At 45.9% G+C, this 21,131-nt stretch overlaps 1 protein-coding gene across 2 annotated transcripts in view; it reads right to left on the bottom strand.

The window, feature by feature from the left end:
* CDKL5 (cyclin dependent kinase like 5) overlaps window positions 1–21,131 on the bottom strand; it is a 1,270,306-nt gene that overhangs the window by 918,254 nt on the left and 330,921 nt on the right. The gene's annotated exons all lie outside the window — the stretch shown is intronic.

The following is a 21,131-nucleotide window of genomic DNA, read 5'->3' as shown; positions in this document are numbered from 1 at the left end:
TGTAACAGAGAAGAAGCACTCGCTGGGGGTCTTTTCCTTTTCCCTCTCACCGTGAGTGGCCCCGGAGTGGATTGTATTAGCTTTAGAATTGGCAAGTAGGCCCCTATGACTCTCTGGGGCCGTGGTAAGAATGATATTCTCTTTGAGTATTTCAGCTGTGGATAAGCCTTCTTGATCTGAGCCCTCATTGTTAGTTGGTAAGACTACTGTCCCTTCAGTTGGAGGAGTCAGCCCATCTTGTAAGGATAATGGGGTGGTGCACTCACTCTTGTTGGCAGCACAGATATCGCCAGACCCCAATCCAGCAACTAGAGACTCTGAATGTATCATCGAAGACGTGCCCGCACCTGCGATGTCATCCCTGGCTTCCTCCACCTGACATGACTGAGGGATCTGTGTCTGCGGGCAAGACTGCTGTGACTTCTGTAGATTTGAAACTGATAGTGCTGCTATTTGCAGTGCCGGATCTATACCAGAGTTCTCAGCTGGGGTAGTGGCCGGTAGTGGTGGAGCGGGCAACTCAAATGGCACAGGAAGCACAGGTAGCCCCGGTAACCCAGAATACACGGCTGCTGAAGCTGGTTCAATATCCTTCAATTTTCTTTTCTTTTCATTCCGATTCAGCATTTCCACCACGCTGACAGTCGCGGTGGCTGTAGCTTGTCGGGTTCTGACCTTAGGGGAGTTCTGCCCTGTGGGCGGTTGCAGCTTTGCCCGCCCTGACACAGCATCTGGTGCTGCTCCCTCCATCCCGGTGTTTGCCACAATGTCCATGCTCGAGGTGTTATCCGTGTTGCCAGATACAGAAGCGCCATCAACCATGCCTTTTTTTTTTGTCTTTCCCCCGGTGTTGATTTTTGGGGCCATAGATACAAATACTATGAACAGAGAAATCTGCCTCACCTTAACGGGAGCGCTGCAGCACCGAGCCTCTCCGCCTCCTTGTGCCGGCCTGTCGGGTCTGTCAGGTCTAACGGGTCTGTCGAGTCTACTGGAGTTGCTGCCGTTTCCGCTCCGCTTCCCAGGTCCCGCCGGCTTTGTGTGGCCCCGCCTCCAGGCTCCGCGAACTCCGCGAGCTCTGCTGGGGCTGCTGCGAGCCAGTCCGACTCTAAACGCGGCTGTAGCTGTAGCCGGGAGCCTCCGCAGACCCGTGCGGGGCAGCCTACTGCCAAGGACGCTGAAAAGCATCAGAGTTCCATCAAGATTCAGAGAGGTAACCACCAGCCGCTTTTGGACGCCGCTGTGCTTCTACGGCGCTTTTGCTCTGTCTATGCGATGGCTGTATATCACCACCGCAATCACCACCGCAATCTGCTATTGTGATGCCCTGTGTGTCTTAGGGGGTCATGTAGCCTCGAGATCTTCGTAGCCTTTCTTTCTTTAGTGATCCAACGTAACTGGCATGAAGAGAGAGAGCCTGGGTGTCGAGGTTGCATCAAAGTACATCACTCCATCCCTGTGTCCAGTGCTGCCGCTCAACCGCTTGTCACGGCCGCCATCTTGCCTCTTGTTGCCATACCTTATGATGTATTATTGCTCTATTTAGATAGGAAAAAACAATAAAGGGCTGCTTCAAACAAGAAAAAATAACCGATGGAAGCGCTCTTTCATCCGTGGAAAACAAAAAGTGCATCTTTTATTCACTAAAATGTGATATTCAGCAAAATACAAATCTGCAGTGGTCGCCAACAGATGAGCACTTCCTGTTCAATTGCTAGTTGGGTTAAGAGCCCTTTATTTCAGCTCCAGACTGACTCTCGTCTCTTGCATGAAATGCCCTTTCCCTAAGCAATCACTGCATAAGGATGTCTCACAGGGCAGAAAGACAACAGTCTCAGTATTATTAGGGCTGCAAATTTCCGTTTCAGCAGCGCAAGATCAGGCAGTTCCGCCTGTAGTCAGTAGCTGCCGCCCGGTCGTGTTAAAGAGGAGAGCTAACTGTGTTAGTAGCTCAGAATCCCTGGCATGAATACAGGCGAGGCTTGCGGGCGGCCGCAGTCTGTAACCAAAGTGAGACTGCATGTGCCACAACGTGACGTTGATTATGGCAAGTAGTTAAACTTTACACGTAGTGTTCTGTTAAGCAGGAAAGTAACGGTTTCAATTGACCACGACCAAACATAATTATGCAGACCTAATAGTACGGAGAATGCATGGAGAAATTTAAATTCACTCGCACAATGCTGCACTGAAGCAAGTCACTTACTTCAACTTGTGGCAGGCTCACTCAGGCTGTGAGACACGGGAATTCAGGTTTGCCGCCCGCCACCTGAGAGTCCATTGAAGTCCCCCCTGCCGACTCCGTCTCCATGGCCCCTCGAACCGGGGTCAGTGAATGATTTTAAACGTACTGCAGCTGAGCCACACATCTCCGTGTGAACACTTCAGGAAGCGCTGAGCCCAGATTTACGCAAAAATCACCCAGCCTCCAACTAACAACTCTAAATTCAAGTGAGCACTGTCTACAGGACGTCGTCACGTAACGTGCTGCATGCTAGAGGGAGGAGCGCGCGCACTCCACGCCACACAGGCAGCGCGGCGCCCAGATTTACGCAAGACCAGCCAGCCTCCAAGTAAGTCCGAAGTCAAGTAAGCAATACAGGACTTCCTCAACTATCGAGCCGCAAGCCACTGTCAGCACAGGCGCCGGCGCACGCGCAGCACCCTGCCATAAGCGAGTTTCAGAATACCATAAAAAATGCGTGACAATGCATTTCAGTGCGGTGTTGCGGAACACCACACTGAAATGCGTAGGAGTCACGCCCGATGCGTGATACTTGGAAGGACTGCAAACCACGGTTTGAGGAGTTTGCGGGCCAAAATGTAAAAAATAAATGCACTTCATTTGACAAGGGAGCTGCTTCTCCAAGTGACCATTTTGGGTTCATGAGTGCATGGCTAAGTTTGCAGACCCAAAGGCTCCGTGTCACTGGCCACACAAGAAAAATATCTTTAGTGAATGCCATAACAGCTTGATTCCTACGGTCCCCATGCCCTGTAAAGAAACATGTGAAAAGTGTGTACTTGGGCAGGGTGAGTATACTTTGACCTCACAGGCCCAAGGAACCCATTTATAGGAAAAAACTATTGAAAAAGTAAACACCTCTCCTGGACACACAGACACAAGTAAGGGCTCATCCACCTTTGTTGATCCGCTTCTAAGGTTTGCAGGCCCTGAATTGACACAGGAGGCTCAACAAGGGCCCACAAGTCGTTTTAGAGTTTAAGAACTTGGATTTAGAGACAATTCCAATCAAATTAAACAAAAAAATGATAACATCTTAATAAATTGGTGAAGTACTCTGCATGAGGTCTGACAAAAGGCCAGTGTCTACGGCAAACCCCTCTTGTGCAAAACCAAAAGTTACGTGCTGCAGGGGTTCACTGAACATTGGGGCTTGTAGGCAAGGCCCAGTCAAATGCCAGGCCCTGCGGGCCACACATACTGTGCACAGGCAAAGGCCAGCTGTGGGGGTTGAGAGCAGGGCCTGCACAAAGGCTAGCCAACCCAGGCTGCTGGAGGCCAATCCAGGTTGCACAAGACCAAGGCCAAAATGTGAATTCCCTGTACAAGGGGGTTTGGCCACCAGTGTCAAGTTGATACACTTACCTGTATGGGCCCAAAGTTGGATGGAATATATCACAAAAAAATAAAATTAACTCAAAAAACAGTTAAATTCACGGTTAAGATTTATTCTAAACTATATTTACAAAAACATCTAAAATTCACTTAAAACAAGGTTAAGTTACAGTTATAAATAACAACAAAAAAGTCATTGCATATGGTTAGTTAGCTCCGTATACCATGAGCGCAATAAATAATTTTGTCATGCAAGGGAAAACAAATGTGGCCCAGTCAAACATTAAGAGCAAGTGTACTAATAATTGCAAATTCATTCACTATTGTAGTGAACAGGTCAAATGCTATATGATGACCACAGGACAACATAACTGATGTCAGAAAACACTACTTAATATCCTTCAGAATGAATGTTACAACGTCTTGACAAAGGACAATAACTTTACGAAAGTCACAAGGGATATTCAGTGTGATTTTATCGTAGTGCTTGGAAGTAATCCCTTGTATCCTAGATATGGTTAAAAACCTTATCTCAATTTCACCTGACAAAACTACTTTTCATAAATGTTGATGCAGATCGTGTAGAATATGCATTACCATTGCCGAGGGAAGAGAGGGCAGCATGACCCACTCAAACATTCGCTTCTTATGAATCATGCCACCACCCCCATACCCGACCATGAGAATAAATAGCATAACATATTTTCAATCAGATGTAAGCTTATACAAGTGCAGATGCGTAATTTGTATTTGCATGTGCCATGTTTGTGCGATTTATGCATTTGTGAATATGCATGTAAGTGGCTTTGTGAGTCTGTCTTAGAATAGAACACTTCCCATCTCAGTTTTGAAATGCCATGAATAATGGACACTGACATTCCCCCCACTCAATGATACTCATTTAAATGAACACTGAAGTCTGAATAGGTCCTTCTGAGATCTGAATCCAATACATGCAGTAAAACGCGATACGAACCTGCCAGGCAACCTAACTGCACGCTGCACTCTGCTGCTGGGGTTTTTGAGCCTATGGTTACAACATTAACAGCAACATTTCAAGTTCCATAATACAATGAGATATCTGTTAAAAGGGGACTGACAAAGAGAGAAATTGTTCATGGGGACACTTGGCATGTATGAATGTCCACACAACAGCAGCACCATCCTAAAGTAATCAGGCAAAAAGGGCAGACAAGCAGTGGCAACCATGCTTAAAGCATGACGTTTTATGTGCCTTAGAGTGCAGGGCTACAAATTAATCTGGTGAAATTCTAAATTCTAAAGGTTTTACAAGGTATTATGCTGTTGGCAGGGTTGCCACCCCCACAGTGTCATCATATTCAGTAAGTAGTAGGTGAATGAGCTCAAGCTGTGTCCAGGAATTTGTTTATTATAACATTTGAATATAGCACCTTACTTTTTAAATCCATTATAAGTCGGTAATCCAAAACGTGTCCTGACAGAGTGAGTGTGACAAGTAATGAGATGTGAAAGAGGGCAATGAGATGTGAGTGAGTGGGAGTGCAACACACAGATTCTCTATGCATAAAGTAATCTTAAAAATAAGTCAATTAGACACACTGCCAATGGGAAGACTCTAAAAACCCTGCATTATTTCTCCTTTAAATAAAATATGTACCATATAACAAACACTGCAAAAGCACCATGTTTTCTAAACACTGAAAAACACTGTTTTTATCTATTTTGGAGGTGACATAGTAGAAATAAAAATTGAAAATGACAGACTTCAAAAAGTCTGGAAAACAATGAGAAAACACCACTGAAATCCACAAAAAATAAACACTGAAAACAGGATAACCTATCCATACTGTACTGCTGTCTTCATGGAGTAGCTCTAGTACCTCCTCTATTTGACTGTGACATAAAAGTAAGTGGACAATGTGCTATACCATTTGAAGACACCTCGGATAAGGTTGCATCTCGCCTTGGCACTTTTAACTAAATTGCAGCTACTTTATTTTTTATGCATACTTTTTGTTCCTCTTCCTTGACTGTTCGACTGGGTTCTCTAAAAATATGTGCCTGTTTTCCAAAAACGTTGCAGCTATCTTAACGTTTGAAAGCAAAGGCCAGTAGGCTAAAGGCACATGGCAACTAAGACATCCTTTGGGGAAGCCAATAGGTCTGGCGTGCATTTATAGCTGTAAATAAACCATCTAAGAAAAGCCTGCAGCACTGCACTAAATTATAAGAAATATTCTTTGCTCGATACACTACATCTATGAAAGAATTTATTTTATATGTGATAAATCTGTGTACCTTTGAGAAGAAAAATAAAGACAGCTGTATTGCAATGTAAGTACTCCAGATAGGCGAAATAATGGTACACAGTCAAAATATCGAGTTGGAAATATCGACCTACCATAATATCGTGTTTGAAATTTCGAAGGTGTAGAATATCGATGTCAAGAATATCATAGGACAGAATATCGACCCTAAGGTAGGTAATATCGAAATTATTTATATCGAGGTAAGTAATATCGAAGTTAGTAATATCGATAGCATATATATCGATGTCACTAATTTCGATGACACTAATATCGATATTTATATAATATTTTTGTTTTTTATTATGTATGTGAATATTTTTGTTTTTTATTATGTATGTGTTATATGTTTTACTTAAGCATTTAAAATAAATAATATTATATGTGTATTATTTAATATATTAAAACATTTATTTATAAGCAAATTATATGTTTTACTAGCGGAGCGGGTTTTGGGTTTATAGGAGAATAGGGTGGGATGTAATTTAATTATGTTTAATTAATTATTAATTAGTAGGAATTATAAATTAATTATAATTAATTGCTAATTAATTTAAATTAAATGGACATTACTTTTAATTAATTGATTAATTGATAAATATGTTCTGTAGCGGGTTGTGGGTTTATAGGGGAATAGGGTGGGAAGTAATTTAATTAAGTAAAATTAATTAATATTTAGCACATATTATTAAATAATTTTTAATAATTGGTAAATACATTTTTTAAATTGGTTATTTAATTTAATTAATTGATTAATTGATATATATGTTCTGTAGCGGGTTGTGGGTTTATAGGGGAATAGGATGGGAAGTAATTTAATTATGTTTAATTAATTAATAATTAGTAGGACTTATAAATTAATAGTAAATAATTGCTAATTAATTTCAAATAATTGGTAATTAATTTTAATTAATTGGTAATTAATTTTAATTAATTCATAAATAGATAAATGTGTTCTGTTGCGGTTGGTGGGTTTGTAGGGGAATATGGTGGGAAGTAATTTAAATGTAATTAAGTAATAATGTTTTTTATTTATTTGTTTTTTTAATAATATAATTGATAATTATTAATTGGTAATGAAATATTATAAAAAGGTATTTGTAAATATTTATTTTTGGTTAAATATATTTTGATTATCATGTCTTTAATAATTATGTATAGGTATTGTGTATGGTTTATATTTATTTAATAGTTTTTATTCTTATTACAAAAAAAAGCTTTTATTTATAAGTATGTTAATTTAACCCCTACGCTATCCAACACTTTCCCTACTGTTGCACTCTCTGGAGTGGGAATAGTAATTTTTACCCTTACGCTATCCAACGCTTTCCCTACTGTTGCACTCTCTGGAGTGGGAATAGTAATTTTTAACCCTACGCTATCCAACGCTTTCCGTACTGTTGCACTCTCTGGAGTGGGAATAGTCATTTTTACCCCTACGCTATCCAAAGCTTTCCCTACTGTTGCACTCTCTGGAGTGGGAATAGTAATTTTTACCCCTACGCTATCCAAATCTTTCCCTACTGTTGCACTCTCTGAAGTGGGAATAGTAATTTTTACCTCTACGCTATCCAACGCTTTCCCTACTGTTGCACTCTCTGGAGTGGGAATAGTAATTTTTACCCCTACGCTATCCAAAGCTTTCCCTACTGTTGCACTGTCTGAAGTGGGAATAGTAATTTTTACCTCTACGCTATCCAACGCTTTCCCTACTGTTACACTCTCTGAAGTGGGAATAGTAATTTTTAACCCTACGCTATCCAACGCTTTCCCTAATGTTGCACTCTCTGGAGTGGGAATAGTAATTTTTACCCCTACGCTATCCAAAGCTTTCCCTACTGTTGCACTCTCTGAAGTGGGAATAGTAATTTTTACCCTTACGCTATCCAATGTTTTAAATAATTAATGTTAAAAATATTATAAATATATTTAATGAATAATATTTTTTACATTTTACGTTATTGTATTATGTTTGTAAATGTATTTGTAAATTAGAATATATTTTGATAATTTATAAATTAGTAAAATAATTATTACTACTTATTGTTCAGTACCTATATTTTATATATTTACTGTATATATTTAATTAATGTATTATTATTATATATATAATATTTATTAATTTAAAACATTATTAGATACTTTTAAGTATGTAAATAGTATTTATTAATGTTATTTACTTTATTTTACATTTATATTTTAAAATAGAAAAACGATATTTTTAACATCGATATTTTTAACATCTATATTATTTTTTCAATATTTTTGTACTTACCATGTTGTAGATAGGATGTCGATATTCTTGCCCTCGATATTTTAGACTCGATATTCCTGTAGGTCGATATTTTGTAGGTCGATATTCTGTCAGTGATCCTGAAATAATACATCAAACAACCAACAGCATAACGTAAGTGTTGGGACAGGAAGTCTCCTGCATGTCTCTGGAGAGAGTGCTTCCCCTGCCTTATGCTAATCTCCAGGCAAGTCGCTCAAAAGCTACTGTATAGTTTCTAGATCCCTACCTCAGTGAGCATGACAATCATACATGTCCACTAAGGGTCTCCTTGTTTACATGGATTGAGACCCTAGAGCTTGGCTCTGAAGTCGAGGGGGCATGTCTAGTGCATCCCTATTTTTCAGAGAGGGGCCACTGCCCTCTCTATTAAGGCTGTGATAGACTGACAGTGGTGGCATCAATAAATCTATAGTCAGGAGGGGTGAGTCCCTAGGCACCCTCCTGACCAAGTCTGTGCAGTTTGCCATGTCTGTGGGCCTGTTGCCTTTGTCTGCCTGATGTATGTTTGAGAGCCCGTGGGTGTACAGGGGAAGAATGGTGATTTGAGTCAAGTCAAGTCAAGTCAGAGATATTTGTATCGCGCACATATCACGTCCAAAGAGTCTCATGGCGCTTGCAGACGGCTCTGACACCTCACCTCCTTGAGTAAGCCTTGGACTGCTCTGTCTCGCTACCCTGAGAGAGTCAAGTGCTGGAGAGGAGTACTTGGTTATCCAGTTTTGGGTCCACTAGTACAGAGGCCCCAGGACACCAGTGAGGGAACCCTCCAGTTGATGCGATTGGAGCGTAGTTAACCATGAGTGCCCAGGTGTCCAGGAAACCGGGTCTAACATCTACTTTGGGCAGATCAGAGAGAAGGGGATATAGACTAGGTATTTTTCCCCAAGCCCCGTGGAGCCTGCTGTGGGCGAGATTATTGGTATAGACAGCTTGTTTCACAAAGCAGGTCACTGTAATCATAGCCCATGCTATGAAATAAGCTGTGCCCACGCTGACAGGCTCACAGCTGTCTAGGTGCAGTTGGCGGATAAACATAGGCCTTGAAATGCCATGTTGCATGCCGGGCAGCCTGAGAATCTCCAACCTCACTACCATTGCAAATAGGGCAGTGGTAGTGAGGAAGTAACAGCCCCGCCCGTGTTGTTTTCTCTCTAGAAGAGCTACCTGCGGAGGCTGATGAGAATAGCTCCTAGCAACACCTGGGCCTTCTGCTCTGCTAAAAGGGTCTCTAACTTCCTCTTTACAACTAAAATATGAACTTTTAAAACAAAGAAAGCTGTATTTTGGATTGTTTCAATTTAGCACATTAGATTATTTCACTTCCCTCAGTGGCCTTTATTGGAAATAGTGAACCACACAAACTACTGCCCTGAAGTTTTTATTAATGATTCAAGAAGCAGGTCAGTTTTCTTGTGCCTACTTTAGAAGCCTTTACTGTTCTAGATGCAGCAAAATGATGGTCTATTAAACCATAGACTAGATATATTTTTGCCACTGTGGCTCCTCAATTGAATTATTTCAAAGTGCTCGCCAATGTGATGATCATGGAAAAGGAGGCATAGTGAAGAAAAGTGAATTGCTCCTCATGGTCATAAAGCCGGGAAGCTGGGAGTGAAACCAGGTTCTCTATCTCAGGGACCCAATCATTTTTAGCCCCAGGCCCCTTATTAGCCTGCTTCTGGGCTCACCCAAACCTCATTCGATATGTAAAGCATTGATAACAATAGGTCAAGCAGACTGCTTCACTGTCAGGCCAGACCTAAAAAAAGCATCAACCACTGAAGCACCATAGCCCTAATTAGTATTAGTATAGGCAACATGCGGTGTTGACCTATTTCACCATCGATTTACCCGAGGGAACACATCCAAACTGTCTGATTTTATTTGTTAAGGGGCATTAATTCGACTTCGTGCGAACCGCCTGTATGGTTATTTTTCACGACAAAAAAGGCAGCTACATATAAACATCAGCCATTGCCAAAGCCATTTGTCAACAAAGTGCTTTCTAATTTTAGTTCAAGAAAAATATATTTTTTTGCCTTTGAAGACAAAAACGAACTTTTGTTTCCCAGCACACCTGAATCCCCAGTACGAGATACAGATTAAAAGCAATGCTAATATACAGCACGTTTCAATTTATATTCAATACCTCATTTTTCCATCAAATTGATTTTTCGTCGCAATAATCAGTATGCAGCAGCTAATTAAAAAAACAGCCCATAGATAACTGCCTCATAATACTGAGGCAAGTACATCTCGGCTAAAGTAGTCCAAAATACTAACCTCATTATGAAACATTATAAGGCTAGTATTTAAACTCCAAGTAAATACATGAACAAAATGCATAGGTTTAAATAAACTTCTTCAATACAGGGAAAAAAAGATTAGGCCCTCATAACAACAAACCCTTCCATACATAGAGCTCAAATGTATACAAATCAATATGTGGTTGTTTCCTTAAAATAGATGAAAGCCAAGACCTAGCCACTTAACAGATTAAGCACAGTTAGTGTCTCATTTCATTACCTTACATGAGGCTTAAGCAGGAGGAGGCCGGTTTATGCATCAGGGCAGACAGAATTAGTCAATAGTGTGTTGATCATTTCACGAACTGGATGTGGTTGGTGCTCTTGAGCTTTACAATCGTAGGTCTCAAACACAACTCGAAAGTGATTGGATAACATGGTTTTCGGGCGGTGGGATATAGTCTGCTAGGGTTCGACAGCTTTGCTTTGTGGATCATAAATCTGGTGAAGGGAGGACATGCACAAGAGGTAACCTACAGTACGTGACCGTTCACTGTATCACTCCTTGTCCATATGGCTAGCCCCTTTGGTGGGTCGAAAGAGACAAAGGAGGACCCTCTCTTGCCTGTGCTTTACAGAAAACAACTTATTAAGAAATGCTTTTTTTTAAAAGTTCTTCACCTCCTCTTCGTGAGTAGGGCCCTTCCTAGCCTCAGCTATTTTGTTACAAAACTCGGGGTTGCGAACACAAAAGGGACGGGAATAAGGTGAAGAAAGTTCATCTTGATGGTAGTTTTGATTTGAATGATTAACTCAGCCCAATGTGGTCTACTCTTCAAGTGCCAAACATTTATCTATGATGGTGACTCTAATGCTTTCTGTGCACTATAGGCCCTGGGATAGTGCTTTTGTTGTTCTTCTATGGTTTATACTTTGCACCCTTAGAGCTTGGGGTAGAAGGAAATTTACTTCAGCGAGTTTTACAAAGCATTTCATACAACAGGAATGGGTTATGCCTAAGAAAGCAGCACTGAGGTCAACACAGATCATCTCAGAATACAGCCTCTTTACGCCATTGCCCCACTGATTTCCCACTAGCTAATCTGTCAACCATTTAAGCATCGTAAACACTTCTGAGCAACTCAGGTGCATATTTATCTGTTTTTTTCCCATTCACTTGTTTTTGTGATCAATATATGTATGCCTTATGATTTCCGAAAGAAAACCACACACCAAAGATTAGTGTACTTGAACTTGAGAAGACCCCTTAGACTCTTCTTTTTGCCACTACTTTTTTCTTAGCTCTCTTTTTATACGAAGAACACTACAGGAGTGCTGATGACTTAAATGAAGGTCGTCGATAATTTTAAGCTTGGCCCAGGTAACAACCCAGCTGTAGCAAAATAATAACTGAAAAATCTATAAAACCGCACGAGGAAACACAAAAGAAACACAACGATCTACAGGATCATTTTGCATCAACTGCCACTGCTTAAAGAATTGTACAACTAAAAACAAAAAACCCAAAATAATTGGTGTTATGATGAGCAAGGCCGTATACTGAATGGAAAAAAGTTCACTGTCAAAAAATTCTGGTTGAGTACATTCGAGCAAGGTGGAGGTGAATCCCTAAATCACCTTAAACTTGTATCCGATGCCCATATGAAAAACAAAAACAGTCTTGGTAACATTAATTCCAGGGGTGGGGGCGCTAAAGGGCACACAGCGGAATGGTTGGCTCTTGAGGCAGCTCTGCCGGCCAGGTCTATAACGCGGCAAAATACGCTGTTCAACAGACTCAAAACAGCGTTCAAAGTGTGGATTTGTCTACCGGAATGTGGCGACACTCCAATGTGCGGTGGTAGAATGCTGTTACATTGCTGAAAAGAGGAGCCTACACTGCGACTCGGTACGCTGAGCACGGATCACAAGATGGCGGCTACCTGCTATTCGTCATCGGTATGCACCGCCGCTGTGGCAGTCCCTGAGTAAGTGCTGTGAGAGACTCGCGCGGCTGTGCGGACCAGCCCTGTTGGCGGTGTTGGCCTCAAAAATGTGAATGAGACTGGCGGCATGATCTTGTTCTCAGTGAATGGTGAATAACAGGGACGTACTGACCGGGAGTTAAAATGGCGGCGGATGATCAGTGCACTGTTTCAAACTCCGTGTAATTGCAGCCTCTCTGCCTCAGGAGCTCCGGACCTTTGTATAAAATTATGCAGTCATCGCCTGTGGTCCCCTCTGTTTAGGAACAATTGGAACAATTGGATGTGTCTCAATGGCAAACGTTGGGGACACTGTGATTGATGGTGCCTGATTGCAACTGCATTGCCGCTGCGGTGGTGAGCTGGAATGTACGTGTGGTGGTGCTAACACATGCAGCATGCTCTGTGCTGGCAGTGTTGTACTGCATTAATGACGGTGATGCGTGCACGGAACTGTAGACGGAAGCAGCAGTGTCCCGACTGCGAAATGGCGGCGTCCACTGCCCGGATGCCTTTAAATTAACCTTCCCTTAAGGCAGGACTGCTTTTCGTTGGATATAGCACCTTGCTGGTACGGCTGTTGGTGGATACGCTGCAGACCTAACTCTTGGATGTTGGTGGCTTAGCGAGGATATCAATAACGGATGCAGGTCTGTTCTGGTTACTATCGCGACAACATGGCACCGAGGGATATCGAGTGGTGTGAGTGATGGCGTGTTATTAGGTCTCTCTACATACGGGCGCCTAAGCTGTGGGGAGCTGCTGCTGGGTTGACAGCGGCGGTGTGCGGGGGTTTGTCACGCATCACCCAGTGGCACGTTTGCTTCTTTTAAGCGACTACCGCCCCAATCACGCTGTGTGTGTGGGAGCCAACACTACTAGTGCGTTCTGAAAGGACTGAGATATCTCTGCTGCTGACCCTTTCGTCGTTCGTGCGTTGTGCACCACCACAGCGGGACAATGGGCAAGCTGGAGAAGCAACAAACCAGGATTACGTTTGAGGCGCGGAGGCAGTCAAAAAGAGCGACGACAACGCCGGAGGGTGTGGAGGAAGGAGCGGCGGGAAACTTCAGTGACATGGCGGCTGTGCTGCAGGCCATACAAGAAAGCCTACAAGATATTAATGGAAAGATGGACACCATCACGCAGCGTATAGATAACATGGTAGCCAAACTTGATAAACATGGCGAGCGCCTTGTGGAGGCCGAGACAAGAATAGCAGCTGTGGAGGATGAATAACATAGCACGACCAAGAAATGCTCTGATATTGAAAGGATCCTGGAAGTGATTAAAAGCAAGGCCGAGGACTTGGAGGCGAGATCTAGACGTAATAATATCCGTATTACGGGTATACCAGAGTCATCCAACACTGGGAAAATGGAAACGTATGTGGAAGACGTGCTCAGGAATGCCTTGGCCCGGAATCATTCTCCTCGGTCCTCATAGTCAAGAGGGCACACAGATCGCTGGCCCCGAAACCAAAGCCTGGAGCGACTCCGATACCAATAGTAGCTCGCATACTTAATAACAGGGATCGTGACACCGTCCTTCAATTGGCAAGGGACAAGCGAGATATAAACTATCAAGGTAACGCTTTGGAATTCTATCCTGATTTTACCATGTCGGTTCAGTTGGCGCGCAAGGAATACAATCCGGTCAAACAACAGTTGTGGGAAATGGGCATTGAATATGCCATGCTTTAGCCAGTGATTCAGGATGGGCGTACCACTATCTTTCCAACACCAAAGGCGACACAGGATTTCCTCAAACAACAACGCCGTAAATACAAAGAATAAAATCGAAGTGAACGTAATGAAGACACGATTGACAGAGTGCGACATTATGGTATGTACAGTATGTTGGCGAGCCAAGCAGGGATGCAATGTGAGTATGACTCCACTGGGACAGTCAGCTGGGGCAGGCTGTGAACATTTGCTGAGTCCGACTTCGCTGTACACAGATGCATGCAAGGGCATGTTTGAGACACAGTAGATAACATGGGTCATTCATCTGTGTCCTTTGCAGAATGTTCGAACTGTTCCGTGAGGATTACCAACCCATGGCGCTGGAGATCTGCACGGCAGGAGAGGATAACTGTCTGGTAATTTTTGCTATAGCCAGTGCTGTACAGTTAAGTGCTAGTGAAGCAGAAATAGCGGGTGATGACTGTATGCAATGTGCCACAGGTCCTGTGCTATTATTAACACACGATGCTGAGGTCTGGGAGATCAAAACTACTGTCAAGTTGATGTGAGACTCGCGCCATTATTGGCACTGATTAATCGATCTTCAAGGTTGTGGATGGACTGCCACGATTATAGAACGGGGGCCATAATGACATGGCTGAGATGTCGCTACATGATGATCTGGCTATACATCTAAGTGCCTTTGGGGCGTTAGTGCTGTAAAAGAAATTATCACACTGTCTTTATGTAATAAACTGATTTGCATAGTCTGTATTTTTTCTTCATTTGACACCTGGCCACATCCACTATGCTGGATGGAGATATGTGCACCGGGTGGACCCCCCATGCGGGTGTTTCCCACTCGAAGTTCAGTTCTACGAATGTTTGTAGTTTGAGTGTGTCTTTGGCATAATTGAGATGCTGAAGTGGGTGGGGGTGGGACGGGCGACGGGGAGTTACAGTTTTCAGGCCTATGCATATGAGACGTATTGCAGACTTCCAGTATACCTTCATCATAACCATAAGAGATACTACAACTGTCAATGTGATATATGACATGTATGCTTTAGGAGCTATTATACAGGATGATACCTAAGATGTTCAAATGTCAACTGATAAGAAACTACCGTCCCATAGATTACATTTATTAACCTGGAATGTAAGGGAGTTAAATAACCCACAAAAAATCCGTAGAGTATTCAGCTATCTCGATAGGCTGCGGATTGACATAGCTCTTCTTCAGGAGCCACATATAGCGCACAATGCACACACGAATATAGGTCGTAGATGGGCAGGGTCGGTACATGGATCAGGTTACTCAACGTACTCTAGAGGTGTTCTAATACTGATACGGAAGGGATTAAACTTTACGATCACAGACACTATGCAATATGATGAGGGGCGCTTTGTGTTGATAACGGGGATTCTAAGGGGGCAGAAACTCTCAGTCGTTAATGCGTATGTCCCAAACATAGATGATCAGGAGTTTTATCGTAAGGTATGGGCAAAGCTGCAGGGGGTGCGTGACTTTCCTATGATATGGGGTGGGGACTTTAATATTACACTGCAGGATGGCCTGGATAGATCTAAGGGCTCGACGGAAACACATAAGCAGGCTTTATCAGCCCTGAAAGATATAATTGTAGATATGTGTCTCACTGATATCTGGCATGCGCGACATCCCGCGCATACAGAAACCACACACATTACTGCTATGCACAATGGTTGGTCGAGAATAGATTACTGCTGGGCACGGATGATTTGGTGCTATGGACTGAGGAGATCACGCACATGCCACGCACTCTGTCAGACCACAGCCCTGTACTGCTCTCCTTGGTAATACCACACTATGTGCCGTCACCCTTTAGCTGGAGGTTTAATGCGGCAGCACTGTTAGATACAGTATACCCGGACACTATACATAGAGCCATAACAGAATATTTTGAACTAAATATGCCTACATCGGACGACGCGGGCTTACTATGGGAGGGTTTTAAAGCGACAATTAGGGGGATATGCATTAGTACGACTGCGGGCATAATCAAGGACATACGACATCAACTTGCCACAAGAGAAACTAGGCTGAGGACACTAGAGAGGGATTACGCACGCACGCAAGATGTCAGACTGTTGGGTGAAATCAAGGAAGTTTTAGTGGAGCATCAGGGCTATGCTGAAGATGAACTCAAATATCTCACGAAACGTCATGTAGTGGAGTCATACGGGGAAGCGGGCAGACCTGGAAAAAGCCTAGCAGATAAAATTTGTACAGGGCACGCTCCAAAACGGTGCAGGCCATACGCGATGGGAGTGATGCACTCATATACTTTGCACAGGGCATACTGGAGGAATTCATGACACATTATGAGAAATTATACACCTTGCAGGTGGCTGTCTCGTCAGATGAAATCATGACTTACTTTGACCCCCTGTGCCCCCACAGCCGGTCGCTCCTTCCCACTGCTCTGCCGCCTGCCTGCTTGCCGCTGCCTGGCGCCTGTCTACCGCTGTGTGTGCTGAGTGACGTCGCTGCCTTCTGCCTGCAGCTTGCCTGCCTCGGAGGTACCGCCTGCCGCTCTCTGATCGCCGCTGCTGCCCCTTCCTCACCCGCTGACCGCCGCCGCCGACCCGGTCACTTGACCCCTGTTCTCCCGCCGCCGCCCCAGTCTCCTCTCCTGCTCCCGCCTCCGCCTCCAGTCCCGCCTCCCCTCCCTGCCCATTGGCCACCCGCCTGACCCTCCCTCCCGGCTCCTTATTTATGACGCCCCCCAGCGACCGCGCAGCAGCCGCGCGCAGCGGGAGCGCCGTTTGAGCGCCGAAGGTGCGCCAAAGGTAAGCCCGTCTGCGCCCGTCCGCGCCTGGACCGCACCCAGCGCCAGACCCCCTGGCCCCCGCGCCCGCCAGCCCCCCCGCAGGACCTACAACTTCGCCACACTCATCGCACTCAACACCGCCCGAGCCCCCGGATGCTACCAAGCATCCCCGCTACACACCCATGGACCCTTCGTCTGCCGATCCTGCAACTTCTCCTGCCACCGAACCTGCACCGTACCTGCCAAGACTGGAAGCAACAACCACCTCAAGTGCATCATGCTCAACACCCGCTCCATCCACCGCCACGCCGTGGAACTCTGGAACCTACTCGACACCGCATCCCCAGACGTCGCCTTCCTCACGGAAACCTGGATGAACGCCTCCTCAGCCCCCGACATCGCCATAGCCATCCCGGAAGGCTACAAGATCATCAGGAGGGACCGCATCAACCAGACCGGAGGAGGCATCGCCATCGTACACAAGAGTGCCATTCGCATCTCGACTGACCCCAGCATCACATTCAGCGCCGCGGAATACCTCCACTTTCAGATCCACACCGACCCCAAGACGACCCTCAGAGGTACCCTCATCTACAGACCCCCGGGACCGCGTTCACAGTTCTGCGATGACATCACGGACTTCATCAGCCCACACGCCCTCCCCTCCACCGATTACATTCTCCTCGGGGACCTCAACTTCCACCTGGAGAACAACAACGACCGCAACACCACCACCCTGCTGGACAACCTCGCCAACCTCGGACTCAAGCAGCTGGTCAACACCCCCACCCACTACGCCGGCCACACGCTCGATCCTATCTTCTCCTCCAGCAAGCACGTCTCCTTCAGTCACTCCACCGTACTCAACTGGACAGACCACAGCTGCGTCCATTTCAGCTTCGCAAAGAACACGGTCCGCCACCACCCGAAGCAGGTTCCCCACAGGAACTGGAGCAAGATCACCGCCGACCAGCTCGCCACCTCCCTCAGCCAGAACCCACCCGTCAGAATAACGGACCCTAACACAGCAGCCTGCAACCTCACGCAGTGGCTGACCACAAGTGCTGACGACCTCGCCCCACTGAAGGACCCACTCACCAGACCCAGAAGCAAGAAGGCTCCCTGGTTCACAGACAAACTCAAGGACTCCAAGAAGGCCTGCCGCACCCTTGAGAAGACCTGGCTCCTCAACAAGACCACCGACAACATGACCGCCCTCAAAATCGCCACTCGCAGACATCACCAGCTCATCCGCACCACAAAGAAGAAATCTCTGAAGGAACGACTGGACAAGAACGCCCATGACAGCAAGGAGCTCTTCAACATCGTCAAGGAATTCTCCAACCCCAGCACCGGCAACAACGACATCACCCCCTCACAGGACCTCTGCGACACCCTCGCCCCGTGCTTCCATCGCAAGATCTCCGACATCCACAACAGTTTCAGCGCTCAACCCCCGCACCCACCGGTCGAACCTACGCACCCAGTCGCCATCCTCCAGACATGGACCGAGGTGACCCCCGAAGACACGACAAGCATGATGAACACCATCCACTCCGGATCGCCGACCGACCCGTGCCCCCACCACATCTTCAACAAAGCGGCCCCCACCATCGCACCCCATCTCCGAGACATCATCAACACCTCCTTCAACACAGCCACCTTCCCTGAGAGCTGGAAGCACGCCGAGCTCAGCGCACTACTGAAGAAACCAACAGCGGACCCGACCGACCTCAAGAACTTCCGCCCCATCTCGCTCCTTCCCTTCCCGGCCAAAGTCATCGAAAAGGTCGTCAACAAGCAACTGGCCGCCTTCCTCGAGACAAACGGATCCCTCGACCCATCGCAGTCCGGATTCAGAGCCAATCACAGCACCGAGACCGCCCTCATCGCAGCCACTGACGACATCCGAGCCCTGCTCGACAACGGTGAAACAGCGGCACTCATCCTCCTAAACCTCTCCGCTGCATTCGATACTGTTTGCCACCGCACCCTAGTCCAACGACTCAACGACACCGGCATCCAGGGGAAGGCCCTGGACTGGATCACCTCATTCCTCTCCGGAAGAACACAAAGAGTACGCCTCCCGCCGTTCCGCTCGGAGGCCACCGAAGTCATCTGCGGCGTCCCGCAAGGATCTTCGCTCAGCCCCACTCTCTTCAACATCTACATGAAACCACTAGCTGCCATCGCCCGCAACCACAACCTGAACATCATTTCCTACGCCGATGACACCCAGCTGATCCTCTTCCTCACCAAAGAGCCCGACACCGCCAAAGCGAACCTTCACGAAGGGATGAAAGACGTCGCCGAATGGATGACCAGCAGCCGCCTAAAGTTGAACACGGACAAGACAGAAGTCCTCATCCTGGGAACATCCCCCTCCGCATGGGACGACTCCTGGTGGCCCCCAGCCCTAGGCACTGCACCCAAGCCAACAGACCACGCACGCAACTTGGGCATCATCCTGGACTCCTCCCTATCGATGACCAGGCAAGTCAACGCCGTCTCCTCATCTTGCTTCCACACACTCCGCATGCTCCACAAGATCTTCCAATGGATTCCCACCGAGACAAGGAAGACGGTCACCCAAGCCCTCATCACCAGCAGACTGGACTATGGAAACACCCTCTACGCCGGAACAACAGCCACGCTTCAGAAGAGACTCCAGCGCATCCAGAATGCCTCCGCCCGACTCATCCTGGACGTCCCCCGACGCAGCCACATCTCGAGCCACCTGAGAGACCTACACTGGCTTCCTGTCAACAAGAGGATCACGTTCAGACTCCTCACCCACGCACACAAATCCCTCCACGACCTGGGCCCTAGATACCTCAACGACCGCCTGACCTTCTTCACGCCCACCCGCCAGCTGCGATCGGCGAACCTCGCCCTCGCCGTCGTGCCTCGCATCCAGAGAGCCACCACCGGAGGAAGATCCTTCTCCTACCTAGCGGCTAAGACATGGAACTCCCTGCCCGTCCACCTGCGACTGACCCAGGACCACCTCGCCTTCAGGAAACAGCTCAAGACCTGGCTGTTCGAGCAGTAGCAGACCCCCCTCCCCACGCGCCTTGAGACCCTTCCGGGTGAGTAGTGCGCGATATAAATGCCATGATTGATTGATTGATTGATTGATTGAAGATATGGCAATAGCGTGGCTATCGGATGCACAACGTGAATATCTTTCGTTACCTGTTACTGTTGAGGAAGTCATCACAATTATAAAATCACTCCCAAATGGCAAGGCACCGGGGCCTGATGGCTTTACCTGTGAGTTATATAAGGCATTTGCAGAACAACTAGCCCCACACATAGTAGCAATGTATGGAGAGGCGCATGATAAACAAACACTTCCGCCTACATTACGTGAGGCCTTGATAATTGCCCTACTGAAACCTGACAAAGACCCAACACGTTGTGAATCTTATCGGCCCCTATCCCTTATGAATGTAGACACGAAAATTATTGCAAAGTTATTAGCAACACGCTTGCAACCATTGATGACCCACCTGGTCCTGCCGAACCAGTCGGGGTTTATCCCAACACGCTCGACTGCTCATAACACCAGAACACTGTTTGCACTCTCTCATTATTTAATGCCTCATACTAAAGCTGTGGCTGTACTGTTGGATGCAGCTAAAGCATTTGACTCTATTGAGTGGCCTTATTTATACACTGTCCTTAGAAGAATGGGATTCCCTCCCATGTTTTTACAGTGGATCACGATGCTGTACACTGCTCCGACGGCGCGCATTAAGGTTAACAAATATATATCAGACACAATTAGAATTACTAGAGGCACGAGGCAGGGGAGCCCTTTATCCCCGCTTTTGTTTGCGCTCGTATTGGAACCCCTAGCGTGCAAGGTAAGGCAACATCACCGCAGCTAGGCATTACAATTCATACGGAGACCATTGCACATATCGCTATATGCCGACGACATGTTGCTCTATGTACGTGAGCTGAGCGATATTTGAACCCCCTCCTGCGGGAATATATAAAATTTGGGCGGCATTCTGGACTTACAATAAATTGGTCCTAATCTGTAATAGTGCCACTAACTGATACCACAACCCCGCACCATACGGACTACCCATTAGAGTGGCAAGTAGAGCCAATTAAATATGTAGGCGTTTGGTTTCTGTACTAATTATGGTAGAGCGATAAGCGCCATTGAAGACAAAATCAATAGATGGAACCACCTACCATTATCGTTGGCTGATCGTGTAGCCATA

Source organism: Lissotriton vulgaris, chromosome 8, assembly GCF_964263255.1.
Source record: "Lissotriton vulgaris chromosome 8, aLisVul1.2, whole genome shotgun sequence".
Classification (NCBI taxonomy): domain Eukaryota; kingdom Metazoa; phylum Chordata; class Amphibia; order Caudata; family Salamandridae; genus Lissotriton; species Lissotriton vulgaris.
The sequence above is the reverse complement of the archived record's forward strand: the minus strand, read 5'-3'. Positions and strand labels throughout refer to the sequence as shown.